The sequence below is a fragment of the Anguilla anguilla genome, chromosome 3, assembly GCF_013347855.1.
Source record: "Anguilla anguilla isolate fAngAng1 chromosome 3, fAngAng1.pri, whole genome shotgun sequence".
NCBI classification, from domain to species: domain Eukaryota; kingdom Metazoa; phylum Chordata; class Actinopteri; order Anguilliformes; family Anguillidae; genus Anguilla; species Anguilla anguilla.
In genome coordinates, this window is record NC_049203.1 from 36528826 (window position 1) to 36545049 (window position 16224).

The 16224-nt window shown below is 41.0% G+C and overlaps 1 long non-coding RNA gene across 1 annotated transcript; it reads left to right on the forward strand.

The window, feature by feature from the left end:
- The first annotated feature begins 1712 nt into the window (after positions 1–1712).
- Positions 1713–2482, forward strand: LOC118224350. Its single transcript, XR_004764626.1, has 3 exons — positions 1713–1858; positions 2008–2198; positions 2299–2482. It is a non-coding gene; the product is annotated as an uncharacterized LOC118224350 (long non-coding RNA).
- Positions 2483–16224: the final 13742 nt, after the last annotated feature.

The following is a 16224-nucleotide window of genomic DNA, read 5'->3' on the forward strand; positions in this document are numbered from 1 at the left end:
ATATATATATATATATATATATATATAGCCTATATGGTCTTCAACCTCCCCAGACACTCCCACGTCACTCCCCTGCTCACTACCCTCCACTGGCTGCCTGTTATGGCTCGCATCAAATTTAAAACATTGGTCCTAGCATACCAGGCAGTCAAGGGATCAGCCCCAGCATACCTCCACAAGATCTTCAAACCCTACATGCCAGCTAGACCCCTCCATCCGCTACCTCAGGACGCCACCCCCCCCCCCCCTTCGCACCAGCGCTTCCCGAACACGTCTCCTGTCTGTTCTTGGCCCACGATGGTGGAATGACCTGCCCGTGGAGGTCAGAACAGCTGAGACACTGACCCACTACAAGCGACAACTGAAGACTCACCTCTTCAGGCTGCACCTCTCCCCATCCCTTCCTACCTCCCTGTAATCTCTAAATTAACTGTAAGCTTAGGGTTGTAACTAGGTAGCTGTTTCGTAGGTGACTTAGATAATGCACTCGTCTTAACTACTGCTTGTATTTTTGCATAGACTACGTTGTTGCTGTTCTCGTTTGTGTTAGTATTAATCAGTTTAACTTTCAGGGTTCAAGTTGAACTATGCGGTTGTTCCCTGCACTTGGAATGGTACTTCTCTCTAGGGTTTTCGACACACTTGTTCCTGGTTATGGTTACACACTTTGTTGTACGTCGCTCTGGATAAGAGCGTCTGCCAAATGCCTGTAATGTAATATATATATATATATATATATATATATATATATATATATGGTACCAGTCAAAAGTTTGGACGCACCTGCTTAAACCAATTGTTTCATGATTAAAAATGCTTTAGACTGTTTAAACTTGTATAAACACTTAATATTTCATTATATGATATATGTACTTATATAAGCAGATAATCTTAAGTGGATTGCATTCAAAAGTTAGATTTTTAAATGAAAATGGAAATCTTGTAAGCTCATTGGGAGGGGGGGCATTGTTTTGTTATTTAAATATCTTGGTACGTATTGGTGTTCATGATCACATCTATCTTAACAGGTGCTCCAGGACCTGTAGAATTTTTCATATTTAAAAAAAAATAATGACCACCTGCCATATTTCAAAATGCATGGGGTATATTCCTACATCATTTTCACCACATGCAGTACCATATATTTCCAATGGAGGGTAGAAGGGTGAAACGGATGCAGGAATAAAATATAAAAAAGTGTTTATAGACAAGTTTATACAGTTTAAAGCATTTTTAATCATGAAAAAAACTGGTTTAAGAAGGTGTGTCCAAACTTTTGACTGGTACTATATATATATATATATATACACTGCATTGGACTTTACTGCTTCTTTTGCACTTCAGGTGACATGCGAATTGCATTTCGTTGTCCCAGTACTTGTACTCTTTGCAATGACAATAAAGTTGAATCTAATCGAATCTCATGTAATGATGCTGGCCACTGTGCTCTCCTGTCTGACTGAGGATGACAGATATGAACCGCTGTTTGCGCGTCATCCAAAAACGGTTAAATAAATGAACAGTTTATGAGCAATATAAACGTTTTGGATTAATGTTAAAAATGATTTATGTACAGTTTCACGGCGTAAAAGTCTGGTTTTATATGTCCCCCCAATATGTGGTAGAATCCGGCGCCAGTGGGTGTTAGGTGTCAGCAATGGTTCTAAGGTGACGAGACTACCTGATGACGTAACGAATGGCAAAGGGTCGCAGGGTATTTAATAATGAGCGCGAAGAGCAGGGCCACACAGATAATACAATGGCTGAAGGAGCACCTGAAAGCGCGTCGCCATCAGAGCTACCAACGGTAGACACCGAAGAGGGGAAACAGCTGCAGGCAAAATTCCAGCTACTTTTTGTAAGTGCAAGCCTATATACATACATTAGCAGTAGTCTATATTATGAGTATACAACTGTTGAATGGCATAGGTGGCGGTATAAATAAAATGAACCAATACTTGAATCAGGACGTACAGTGACGGTTTATATTTTGATGTCATATTACAGTACGCCTGCCGACACGAGTCTGCCAGTCGGGAGGAATTGGCAGCAGAGGCCTTGAAGTCGGCCACATGGGCACTAGACATCATAGCCAGGTTGGAGAGGCAGAACATAGCTGCCGAACAGCGAAGTCGACATTTGCAGGAGCGACTCCTAAATCTTCAGCACAAACTAGACCGTGGCTTTGCAGCTTGATGGTAGGTTGGTACTCTGAAGGAGAAAATATGTATTTGTGATGCTAAAGGCAACACAGATCGCCTGACAAGAAATAACTGTTCAATTCATGTATTCCTTTAGATCGCAGAATGGCGACCATGACGCATGCAAATGTGGAAGAAGGAGATGCAAGCACAGACAGCGAGTCTACTTAGCACCAAGTGCCAGACTGAGGAAGGGGCGAAAATACAAGTAGTCACTTTATTCCTATTTGGTGAAGCCGCAGCACATTGTGTTCATGACAATAAAATAGCATTTGCTCCACGTTTGTTTTCAGTCGCGTGAGTCTGTCCTCCAAACTGTGTAAATGCCTGATGCCTTTTCTCAGAGTGTCGCTTTTACATAACTGCACGCCCAGATTCACTCACTCCCATTTCTCCCCTAGTTTTGAGACACGCGAGCAATTAAAAATGTCAAAACCTATTGCCTAACTATGAAGCTATTGTATATGCATACCATCCTTTCTTCAACATCATTCCGATACTTTTATTTTTGGATTAACGTAATGATACTGGCCACTATGCTCTCCTGTCTGACTGAGGATGACAGATATGAACCGCTGTTTGCGCGTCATCCAAAAACGGTTAAATAAATGAATGATGATTGATGTCATAACAAAACGTAATGGAACAATGTCATAGTGTGTACAGTCATCTTTGGGGACAAACAGTCTGTGAATGTCTGTGACAGTCTGTTGTATGTGTCTACACTAGTGGCGCTTCTCCATCACCGTGCCATGTCGGAAATTCTACAGTGGATCGTTCTGTAACTTTTTGTGCAGCTACCTGTGGTTCTCTAGAATGTGTCTGAAGTGGAATTAGAGATTGGAAACTGACAGTTTTCTTTCAGTATTTTTTTGAATAGAACATCTTGTTTTAGTGCTTAATATTTTCAAAGGCCTTTATTCTGACATTCCACAGTGAATCATTCTGGAACTTTTTGTGCAGCTACCTGGGGTATTATAGAATGTGTCTGAAGTGGAATTAGTGATTGGAAACATGCAGTTTTCGTTTAGTAATTTTTTGAATAGAACATCTTGTTTTAGTGCTTAATATTTTCAAAGGGCCTTTATTCTGAAATTCCACAGTGAATCATTCTGGAACTTTTTGTGCCGCTACCTGGGGTCTTATATAATGTGTCTGAAGTGGAATTAGTGATTGGAAACAGACAGTTTCCTTTTAATAATTTTCTGAATAGAACATGTTGTTTTGGTGTATAATATTTTCAAAAGGCCTTTATTCTGTAATTCCACAGTGAAACGTTCTGGAAGTTTTTAAGCAGCTACCTGGGGTCTTCTAGGATCTTTCTGAAGTGGAATTAGTGATTGGAAACAGACTATTTCCTTTTCACAATATGCTGAATGTGATACCTTGTTAATCTGTATACGAGACGTAAAGGCTCTGTATATTCAAATTCGACAGTGAATTCCCCCGAGTCATAACCTCCTTGGTGAGCCAGTGAAATTTATTTGGCGTTTAGAACGATAAATAGTGTGTTTTTTCATTTCACTTTCTGAATCAAACCCTAATATTATTAGACGACTGTAAAGTAAATGAAAGCGTTTTGTCGACGGATTATTCAATTAATTACCGTAATAACGCGAGTGTACGCGCAGAAGGAAATAACGTGGCGGCTGGCTTGACTGTGATTTCCGAAGTGGCGGATGGCTTGACCGCAGTATGAAACTGGATAGGGAAAAAGATTGTTTACTTAAAATCAAAAATATGTAAACGCTTTAAAGAATTACCATAAGTTTAAATCGCAACGTAGCCTACATAATAATCAATCTCAAATTGTATTCATGTATTTGCTTGGTTAACAAGCGTGCCAACTTTATGAAGAATATGTAATAACAACAACAACAACAATAATAATAATAATAAATAATCCGTAATCAGCCGTGTCGTCTTGTTATTCAAGTCAAAGCATTTAACTGGTCAGATTTAGTAAAATCAGCTAATCATCAAAAAGATAGCATGACATTTTAAACTTGAAGGGATATGAACACCACAACGCCATGAACAAGCTTTGAAGTACACGTGCAATAAAGGCTTGCTTACAACTTCATTTATAATATAGGTGTATTTTCATCGGCAAGACCATTAAATAATCTGATTTTTTAAAGATGGATTATTTTATTTTTATTAACAAGCCCTTTTTAGAAAGCACGGCAAACGACGACATCGGAGAAGTCAAATACACTGAGCAATGGTTGGTTAAAAACTATCTACCAACACTTCGAGCTAACAAACCGCTGCTCAGTGCATTCACTTCTACATCATTCAATAGGCTACGTCTTTCTGCGGTGTAGGCCTATTTTTGAATTTACCCCGCCCTCTCTGCAAAATAAGATAGCAAAACTAAGTTTGCCTTTTCTCCAGTTTCCAGTTTAAATTTTTTTTGTCTGCCAGGACAATACAAAAACGAAAAGGCTTGTAAAACTGCTTATAAAATATCTGATGTTTATCTGTTTTTCTCTTGTTCTCCACTACTGCAAGAGGGAACTAGGGAGTAGGGACACACCCCCAGTAATATAAGGATGAAATATAAATCAGAGCATGTATAACTACCATTTTAGAGCATATTTCTGTGTATAAACAGGTCATCATGACGCGCGGCAAGCCGGAAAAATAGAATAGAAGCGAAAAACTACGCTCCAGTTCCCTTGTGTTGCACAAGTTTCACACCCGGTTCGCGCCGACTTCGCTGCTGGTGTAGAGAACGTCGCCGGCTGCCGTTGTAATAACAGTAGGCTACTTCAACTACGCTTCACTTACCCGCGTAGTATGCGCGTCGTGCTCTCGCGGACGCTACGCGTGCGGTGGGTGTCCGGCTTAAGCAGTGTACCCAGCGTCTCCAAATCTAGCCAAAATGTCTAAATTATGCATTGCTGTAAATCACAACAAATTCACGTATTTCACCACAAATCAACAGTTTTTACTCAAGAAACGGACTGTTGCATCATTTTCAAGTGGTAATTACAAGCTTTTGTTTGTACAGTGGTCTAAAATAGCTAGGGGTCCAGAATCCAAAATCTCTCCAGAAAGGAATAGGCCTAATGCTTTTTGTCCATTGTAAAGCATATAAATGAGCCCCTTATGAAGGTTTAAGATGAAACATTGATATCAGATGGAAAAATAATGCAAAAATATTGTCACACAATGCTTTGGTGTATAACCCTGGCACCATTTTGTTTCAGATACCACCTTTGCTCTGCTTTTACGTCTGCTTTTCGTCTGTGTCTCGTGTCTTACAACCGTAACCTTTATTTGTATCAGCCACGTGTATTATTTAAAGCTTAACAATTGTCATTTTTGTAACTGGTAATACTGAACTATTTACATTGAACTCTTAAGTCTATACATTTCCATTTATGCGTATATTGTGTTCAGTCTTCATTAGATATTTTAGTTCCCCCTCTTTTGTTCCCCCTGGGACCTTAATTAGGGAACAGATCTTGGTACGGTTAGTTTTGGGAGGAGGATTGTGCTCGTAACATGCTGATGTGCTACTGCTCCTGCCATGTTTGCTACTTCCATTAAATGTTATACTTAACGATACTCACTGTAGCCCAGTTCATTATACCAGCCTCTTCCAAATATTCGGGTTACACAATAAAAACATTTTATCTTATATTCTAATGTCATTGAAAATCTACAACTACGGTGTTGTGTAGTGTAGTTCTTATACTTTTATTTGGTGAAAGTCTGTGGACTATTCCTCAACACAGATCATTTTATTGCAGTCTTTTAGTGCTGTCGGCATAAGCGTTTCGCGGGAATTAATACTAGCTGATACTAGCTTAGCTAGGATTGCCTTTAGCCTGGTGGCTAAGCTAGCCAGTCGCTTTCACTGAGGATCTTAATCTCTATATCAATTCAAACACTCACCTCTACCCCGGACTGCTCTGGATGCCTTCGGCTGAGTCAAAAAGTGGTCAAACTCAAAGGTCGGATTTCCAAGCTTTACCAGATCCAAGATAATGAACGACTCCTGGGCTCGCTGGCCACAGAAGCCTACCGCATTCCTGACAACACCAAGCTTCCCTGGCTTGCTCTCTCTCCAACTACCGAGCCAGAGCTGCTGATTGTCAGTTCGATCCCTGATGAGGACCCCTGGCCCAGGCTTGGAGTTAAACCTAAGGCATGTATCTGTTCCACACCCTCTCCTTCGGAACCCTGGATTGTCATCCGGGGCGACAAGAATTGAGGTAGGAACTCCTCCCATACTCCACCTCCGGGGTCTATCCAGCTGGGTAACAGGTTCTGTCTGCTGGGGAAGTTGGACCAACACCTGTCCACTGTCGGCTGGAGGCTATGGCCAGTGCAGCGCTGCTGCCCAGAAGTTTGAGGGGTCCCGGTACCGGTTCCGGTCTAAGGAATGATGCCCCTGGACTGGCAGCCCCTAGTCTCCGCAGTCGACACCGGCAACTCCATCATCAGGAACGTTAAAATTAGCTCAGCTACAACTTGTTGTATCCCAGGTGCCACTGTCCGCGATATAGAGGAAAAAGCTATCCAGATCCTTTACATTACATTACAGGCATTTAGCAGACGCTCTTATCCAGAGCGACTTACACAACTTTTACATAGCATTTTACATGGTATCCATTTATACAGCTGGATATATACTGAAGCAATTTCGGTTAAGTACCTTGCTCAAGGGTACAACGGCAGTGTCCTACCCGGGAATCGAACCTGCGACCTTTCGGTTACAAGCCCAATTCCTTACCCACTCTGCTACACTCCGTCCTATCCTCGCAAACGAACTGGATGTTACTACGATCATTGTTCATGTAGGGACAAATGACATTCGCAAGCAGCAGTCTGAACTTCTGAAAAAAGACTTTGCGTACTTATTCTGTTCTGACAAATTTTCTTATCATCACATTCACTTACGCATCCACTCTGTGGTAGCAGTAAACGATGCTGCACCTAAAGAAACGCTGTCAACGATTTCTTGGAAAATACTATTATTATCGAGGACTTTTGGGCATAGCTAAGCCATATGTTTGCTGATAGACCTATCTGACATCGTTTTCTGGAGCAAAACAGAAGTGGATAGGACTCTATCATTGATTTAGCCCTACTGTCTCTGTCTCTATCTACTGGACACAGATACAATTTCATCATTGCTGTGCATTACTGCTCAAAATATTTCGGTTATATACGTTATTTTTTAAATTGAGTGTCTTTAAATAGGTTAGTGGTATTATATAACGTGGATATCACACTAATGTAAGCGTTAGTTAGTAGTGTAGGCTAATAGTTTTTGTGATGCAACAGTGATGACGAGAGTGCTGGAACATTGCCAAAGCGTGGTGGACGGTTGAGAATTGTTTTCATATTGTCCCATCCCCATACAAGAAAACATACGAGAGTACAGAGTAGAGAAATACATACAAGAGTTAGCCTAATTATTACACATTTAGGTACTGTACAGCATTGCGTGACAATATTTTTGCATTATTTTTAAATCTTATATCAATGTTCCATCTTAAATCATCATATGGGGCTCATATATATGCTTTACAATGGACAAAAAGCATTATATTCCTTTCTGGAGAGATTTTGGATATGTTTCTGGATCCCTAGCTATTTTATACCACTTTACTGACAGAAAGCTTGTAATTACCACTTGAAAATGATGCAACAGTGCATTTCTTGAGTAAAAACAGTTGATTTGTAGTGAAATATGTGAATTTGTTGTGATTTACAACAATGCAACATTTTGGGTAGATTTGGAGACACTGGGTACACTGCTTAGTTTTTGCTTCATATAGCTATCTTTAGTAGTTCTATATATCCACCCTTAGATCTTATGAACTTGTGGTCAAGAAGTTTTTGATCCAGGACATGTATACTTTAACCTGCTGTAGCAATCTCCCAGTATTTCATTGCGAACTAAAAAAGAGCAAATTCATTTTAGATTTTTGCCTAGACAATTGCATTTGTGTTACTTTATTTCTTCCAAAATTATGAATATAAAGTAATCTAAGCTAGTATTGTAAATGGTACAAATGTCTTGCTTCATTTAAGTCATTTTCAAGTCTCTCTGGTGTTCACATCTGGAGTTATAAAGCTTTAAATAGGGTACCCCCTAAATGGGCAAGGATTGGCCAGATTTGGCATGTGTGCTAAGGGGTTAATAAATAATACGGTAGGCCTACTCTGCGCACAGCACACAAGCAGCAAGGATGGCGAATATTTTGTTTTTTGTTTCGTGTCATATTTATTATTTGAAATATGTATTATTATTTGTCTGTCTCTGAGGCGCTCTGAAATGTGCATTCTCTGCTAAGCTGAGCTTGATAGAAAAATGTGTCTGAATTTTTTAGTTGCGGCACGGAAGCGCTGCTGCTCTACATACGCGCTGGGCCATCTAAAGCCGCGTTTCCACCGCAGGAACTATACCCCGGAACTAGGAACCTTTTGAGGAACTCAGTGCGTTTCCACCGCAGGAACTAGGGTCTAAATTTAGTTCTGGGGGCTTTGTTTTACCCCCCAAAACGTTCCTGCTCGGGGGGTAGTACTTTCCGAAAGTACAGGAACCTTTTGGGTGGAGCTTGCAGCGCTGAACATTTCTGATTGGTCGAGTACTCGCAGCATTTGTGTTGTATTTATTTTCCGCCATTACCCGCCATGTTTGAAAATATGCAGCGGCAAACCAATTTATTTTCATAATAACTTCAAATCAAACTTGTATGTTATGCGGCGCAGTAGCCTACTTTTGGTTATAGCCTGTCAACGTCTTGGAATTATAACGTGTGCTCTTCTGTTCTTTTCTTGCTTTAGTATTCGTTTTATAAAATGCTAAGCATTCGTGCTGGGACAGCATATTACGTAGGCTACCAAAACATTCAAACGGATTAATTCGGTTGCTGAATATTTTCTTCCGGATTTTCTTTGTTAGCCCGTTGTAATTGACTCAAAACGTTTGATACAGTTATGTGAGGTATGCGGTAGTTCTGCATAATTAACATTGGTGATACAGTACAAGCAAACTGGAAATCACCATCCGCACTTTTTATCCGGGTAAAATAACAGGTTAATTCTAGTAACCTTCCCTTTAGCTTTTTCAGACTGCCGTAATTTTACTCAATTTTACTGCCATTTTTCAATTCCACGAAAAGACCAGGAAGACTATGGACTAATTTATGGTGCATGGCTCGCAACTGGAGGGCACACTTCGCTGCTCGGCTAGCAGTAACTTCGAAGGAAAGCAAACGGTGGCTGTACCACTACTAATTTACATTTTCACGCAAGTCCGAGTTTTCGTTCTATTCTTGTCATTTTGCCATTAGCCTATATGCAATTGACGACGAGAAAGTAACCAAACAGCAAATTGTTTACAACGTGTGCATGTTTTCTGCTGTTGTTGCCAGTTATACATATAAATGTGAATGCATTCTGTCGCTTCGGATGTCAAGACATGAAAGCGAATGTTCGCATAAAAACATAATGAATGTGTTTGAGAGGATATATGAAAATCAATAAATACAAAAGTAACCATATATAGTCATTGTTGGTAACCCGTTGTATAAGTGGAATAAACCCCTCCGGGCTGTCCCGGTTATTAGAAAATAATGTAGGCTACTTCGGTGGTAGTATGGGGTTACGGAAGAAATCATATGACAGATGGACCGACGACAACGTTGCTTTTTCATACGTCAGTGGGCTAATTTGCCTAATCTTCGCGGTACTTTAGACCCCGGTGGAAACGCAGACAACCATTGGCTGAAGGAACCTTTTAGTTCCTGGTAAAGTAGTTCCTGGGACTGAAAGTTCCGGGTAATTTTGGTGGAAACGCGGCTTAAGTGTTACGACATAGCCTAATAAAGGCCTTTACGGCAAACGGCTAGGAGACATCCATGGTGACACAACTAAGTAATCTGACACCGTCGGGTCTAGTTTGAAAAACAGGTTTTTCTACAGGGCTTTTTCAATTTTGGCCCAATCAGCACCAAATCGGATACAGAGCCTCAGGGGAACAACCTACATAATCTCAATATAAATGGGCCTAATCGGATAAACGGTATGGCCGCTGTCAACCGACAAACTTCTTGAACTTCGACAAAGCGCAACTCTTAGCACAAAATTGGCCATAAGTCATCAATATTTTATACAATCATCATGATATTCAGTACATATGTTGGGTGAAGGTATATGATCATGAGGACAAAACCATTTTAAAATCGCTTGATAGGGGGCGCAATAGTGCCAATGCTTGGACCCCTCCCAACGCCGCTTGTGGCTTTAACTCTGGATATAAATGTAGGCATGACTTAGTGATACAAGATCCAAAATATATATCAAAATTAGGGTTTATTAATACAACAGCATGCTAGAAAAAAGTGCAAATGTAGTCTATATGCTTATTCAAACCCTACATGCCAGCCAGATCCCTCCGTTCTGCTACCTCAGGACGCCTGGCACCTCCCCCTCTTCACACCTGCGCTTCCTGAACACGTCTCCTGTCTGTTCTGGCCCCACGATGGTGGAATGACCTCCCCGTGGAGGTCAGAACAGCTGAGACACTGACCCATTTCAAGCGACAACTGAAGCCTCACCTCTTCAGGCTGCACCTCTCCCCATCCCTCCCTACCTCCCTGTAATCTCTTAAATGACCGTAAGCTTAGGGTTGTAACTAGGTAGCTGTTTCGTAGGTGACTTAGTTAATGCACCTGTCTTACCTACTGCTTGTATTTTTCCATAGACTGCGTTGTTGCTGTTCTCGTTTGTGTTAGTGTTAATCAGTTTAACCTTCAGGGTCCAAGTTGAACTATGCGGTTGTTCCTTGCACTTGGACTGGTACTTCTCTCTAGGGTTTTCGTCATACTTGTTCCTGGTTATGGTTATACACTTTGTTGTACGTCGCTCTGGATAAGAGCATCTGCCAAATGCCTGTAATGTAATGTAATGTTATATTAAAACTAAACAAATACCATTCAAAATGTGAATAAAAACATCAGTAATTCAAATATGCAACATTCAAAAATTTGATTAAAAGAGCATTTCATTCTCCACGCTCACTTAGATCAGTAATCTTCTTCTTTTTCCCTTGCTCTACATCCCGTCTCCATCTCTGATGCTCACTCTCTAAGTATTTTTGCCTCCTCTCAGGGTCAACATCACGATGTGCACAGTATTGTCATTGTCCCTCAGCAGCACTTACTGGAACCATGATGGAGACAAATCCATCTGCAAATGTTATGAAATGTAACATTATTCTTTAAACACAAATACTTTATGACACAGTTGGTCAAGAATATGAAAATAAAAACTCTTTAATGTTAGGGAAGAGTGAGGTTGCATATAATTGGGATATAATTAAGACTTATTCTATATGTTTTGAAACTACAGCATTACATAATTTGGGCCCAGTTAATTTTGAGTGAGTGAATGAGTGGGTGAAAGAGATAGTGAGTGAGTGAAAAAGTGAGTGAGTGAGTGAGTGGTAATGAGCAAGTAATTGAAGTAAGACAGGGATCTGTGTTTGAGATGAGGGATCTCTGTACCTATGGGTTTCCATAGGGGGCAGGAATCAAACAGGGGTTAAGTTAACAAATAAAGTGACTAGCCTACATCAGAAACACTAATTAGTCTAGCAGGAGAAATAGGTTCATAACCTGTTTTTTTAGGACCCTAATGGTGTCTAGTTAAGAACTTTTCATGTTGCCAAGGTCAACTAATGGCCCATGGGGTTCGTTTGATGGCCATCTTGAATTGATGTCCACGCATGTGGCGAAAAACGCAGATTTTCATAACTCCTGAACCAGACAACGTACAAAGACAAATGAACCCACTTTTTAATATAATTTTGACACCAGGAATCAAATGGAATGCTCATTGACATAGTACAACCACTCTTTATTGGTGAAAAACAGGCAAATAACAAATTTTAGGCTCAGAACAGTATACCTTTTGCTATTTTGTTTTGCAACAGTTTCCTGCAATAGCCAAATGAAACTAGTTTATTCTCTTATATCAATTGCAAGGTTATTATATGGGGGGATGGGGGGAAACAGATGACTGCATTCCCACAGTTCCTTCACTGACACCTGACGCGCTCGACACTGACACACAGTCACTGATACACTCAGCACTGACACACAGTCACTGACAAATTCACTAGAACAACATGCAGTTGTGATACTGACACGACACACATATACTTGCATGCATACACATTCATACAGATAGAAATATCATAGGTGGAGCACTTCAGGTACCAGGCAGGAAAGAAGCAAGTACAGACGACTGTTAATCAGAAGCAGTAGTGTACATTAGGTGCTGACTCCTACACTGCTGCACAGCCCTCACGGGAACATGCAGTTCATGGAGTAAGTCTTTTGAATCAATTGCAAGGTTATTAAATGGATGGCAATCACTCTAACTGACATAGATGGCAATCTAATACTAGCTGATTGAAAGCAAAAGTCATCAAAACCCCCTGTTTCACTGATCATCATCGTCGTAAATCTCATCATCAATGTCCACTTCATCCTCTTCCTCCTCATCATCATCACTGATGACACCAGCAGCCAACAGGTCAATGAGAGATTGGGGCAGAATTGGTCCACAAGACCAGACAGGCTCCAAAATCCCTCCCTCTGTCTTCTCCCACCCCTGACCCTCGTCATATGGTTTAGGCCTCCAGAAGATCGGCTCAGCTGCCCGCTTGTGCCAGGCTACTCTATAGTTCACCCGCTGGAGGTGGGGGATGAGTGAGTCTTGGCAGGGGGGCAGGCGAGTAAAATCGATTCTCGACTTGCTGCTGAGGGTCTTGTCTTCTCCCACAATCTTCTTGAGCATCTTGCTCCTGACCAGGTTGACTGATGTCTCACGTGCTTGACTGTACATCATGCATGTGAAGCCCTCCAGCTGCTACAGCTGCTCCTGGACTTCCGGCTTCACCTTCCACTCACTTGAAATCCTATAATGTCACCTTGGTAACAATGACTTGTTTGCTGTTAAAACCTGCATTTGTTGGTATCCTTATATCATAAAATGGCAGTCTTTCTTGGACATGGGAATGGGTGAGCCAAACCCAAATATACATTGATGCGTGAAAAGGGGTCTGAGAGAGAGACGGAAAGAGAGAATGGGTGCTGGAGGGGGTTCAGGACTTGTATGGTTCACAGATGCCTCTCTTATCTTCTTCCCATGCATTGAGTTTACAGTGACAGAGTCAGTGAACCCTGGGATGCATCCTAACAGCACCCAATGCTAAATTTAACCAATCAGAACAACATGAAAATCCGCACAATTCTTATAACATGATCAAAATGATATGCAAATCCTAAATTAACACTCCAGTGCAGGGGAGAGGGGGGTGATTTTAAATAAATTTCTAGTTATCATTTTTTAAGAGTAGAAAAAGGGACAGGAAAATTGTCATTAATTTCCCCCCGCAAATTTTTTTTTTTAACTTCAGTTCAGGACTGAACTAATTTGCAGTCTGCAAGCCTTTTTGCAGCCAAGTAAACCACACTCCCAGGTCACACGTGGAGTATAAGTTAAATCACACAGGCATGCTTGTACTAACAAACAAGTTTAAGTAGCTGACCCTAGTAAGACCTACAGCTATTTCTCTAAGCAAGGATAGCCTATGGGAATTATTTCATATTAAGAACAGAAAGACCTTGCAACTTTATATAGATGCAGTGTGAACAAACCACCCAACACAGCTCTCTGAGACTGACACAGCGATGGGCAGTGTGAAAAAAAGGTACTATTGTTTGTATGAGGTGGGGGTGGAGTTGGGGCTACTGAGCTGATTGGGGGAGGGCTGAATAAAGATGCCCAGACTTCTTATTACACACAAACAAAAGACTTCCTCCATGAACTGCATGTTCCCGTGAGGGCTGTGTCTGAGAAGACAGAGGGAGGGATTTTGGAGCCTGTCTGGTCTTGTGGACCAATTCTGCCCCCATCTCTCATTGACCTGTTGGCTGCTGGTGTCGTCAGTTATGATGATAAGGGGGAAGAGGATGAGGTGGACATTGATGATGAGATGGATGACGATGATGATCAGTGAAACGGGGTTTTGATGACTTTTGCTTTCAATTAGCTAGTATTAGATTGCCATCTATGTCAGTTAGAGCGATTGCCATCCATTTAATAACCTTGCAACTGATGCAAAAGACTTACTCCATGAACTGCATGTTCCCGTGAGGGCTGTGCAGCAGTGTAGGAGTCAGCACCTAATGTACACTACTGCTTCTGATTAACAGTCGTCTGTACTTGCTTCTTTCCTGCCTGGTACCTGAAGTGCTGCACCTATGATATTTCTATCTGTATGTATGTGTATGCATGCAAGTATGTGTGTGTCGTGTCAGTATCACAACTGCATGTTGTTCTAGTGAATGTGTCAGTGACTGTGTGACAGTGTCAAGTGTGTCAGTGACTGTGTAAGTGTTGAGTGTGTCAATGACTGTGTGTAAGTGTTGAGTGTGACAGTGACTGTGTGTCAGTGTCGATGGTGTCAGTGACTTTATGTAAGTGTTGAGTGTGTCAGTGACTGTGTGTAAGTGTTGAGTGTGACAGTGACTGTGTGTCAGTGTCGAGTGTGTCGGTGACTGTGTGTCAGTGTTGTGTGTGTCAATGACTGTGCGTCAGTATTGAGTGCGTCAGTGACTGTGTGCCTATGTTGAGCGCGTATGGTGTCAGTGAAGGAACTGTGGGAATGCAGTCATCTGTCTCCCCCCATCCCCCCATTTAATAACCTTGCAATTGATGTAAGAGAATAAACTAGTTTCATTTGGCTATTCCAGGAAACTATTGCGAAACAAATTAGCAAAAGTTATATTGTTATGTGCCTAAAATTTGTTATTTTACATTACGTTACAGGCATTTAGCAGACGCTCTTATCCAGAGCGACTTACACAACTTTTACATAGTATTTTACATTGTATCCATTTATACAGCTGGATATATACTGAAGCAATGCAGGTTAAGTACCTTGCTCAAGGGTACAACGGCAGTGTCCTACCCGGGAATCGAACCTGCAACCTTTCGGTTACAAACCCAGTTCCTTACCCACTGTGCTACACTCCGTCCTATTTGCCTGTTTTTCACCAATAAAGAGTGGCTGTACCATTCCAATGACCTTTCCATTTGATTCCTGGTGTCAAAATTATACGAAAAAGGGGGTTTTTGTCTTTGTATGTTGTCTTTGTATGTTGTTTGGTTCAGGAGGTATGAAAATCTGTGTTTTTCGCCACTCGCATGATCATCAATTCAAGATGGCCATCAAACGAACCCCATGGGCCATTAGCTGACCTTGGCAACATAAAAAATTCTGAATTAGACATTAGGATCCAAAAAAAACAGGTTACAAAAAAATGCTATGCGGGTACATGGGAACCTATTTCTCCTGCTAGACTAAATCTTTTAACACACATCCTTGAGCTTTCCTACTCAAAGCAGACATTTTAACCTATACATTGGTATAGGCTCCAATTCAATCAATTTTCACATTCAAACGGGAAGCAGAACCACCCCGTCACATCCCTTACCACCCTGTCACAATAAAACCTGTGACGGGGTGGTAAATTTCATCCTAACATGGCCACAGTTCTCCATGTGGTCAAGTTCCTGACCTTACATGGTAGCCATTCAATTTGAAATATCATTTTCTTTGAATTAATAGTGTAGATATTTAATAAAAAATTGTTTTCCTCATCTATTTTGCGTGACTGGGTGGTTGGGTTGAGCTTGATGGACCCCGTCTGACATGAAAAAGCAACAAATAAACAATGTAAAAGAATGTCAGAAGAATGCTTGCTTTTGTTCCTGGCTGCTCCAAAGGCTTAAATGATGCCACCTCCTCTTTGTGATGTCACTTAAAGCAACAGTACATGTATTATTTATAGACAAAACAAGTTAGTGTGACGGGGTGGTAAGTCAAGCTGAGGGACGCACACAAATCATAAACTTTTTACAAAAAATAATGTTTTTATTTTGAATAAATATATCTTATGTAAACAGGGACACACATATACTC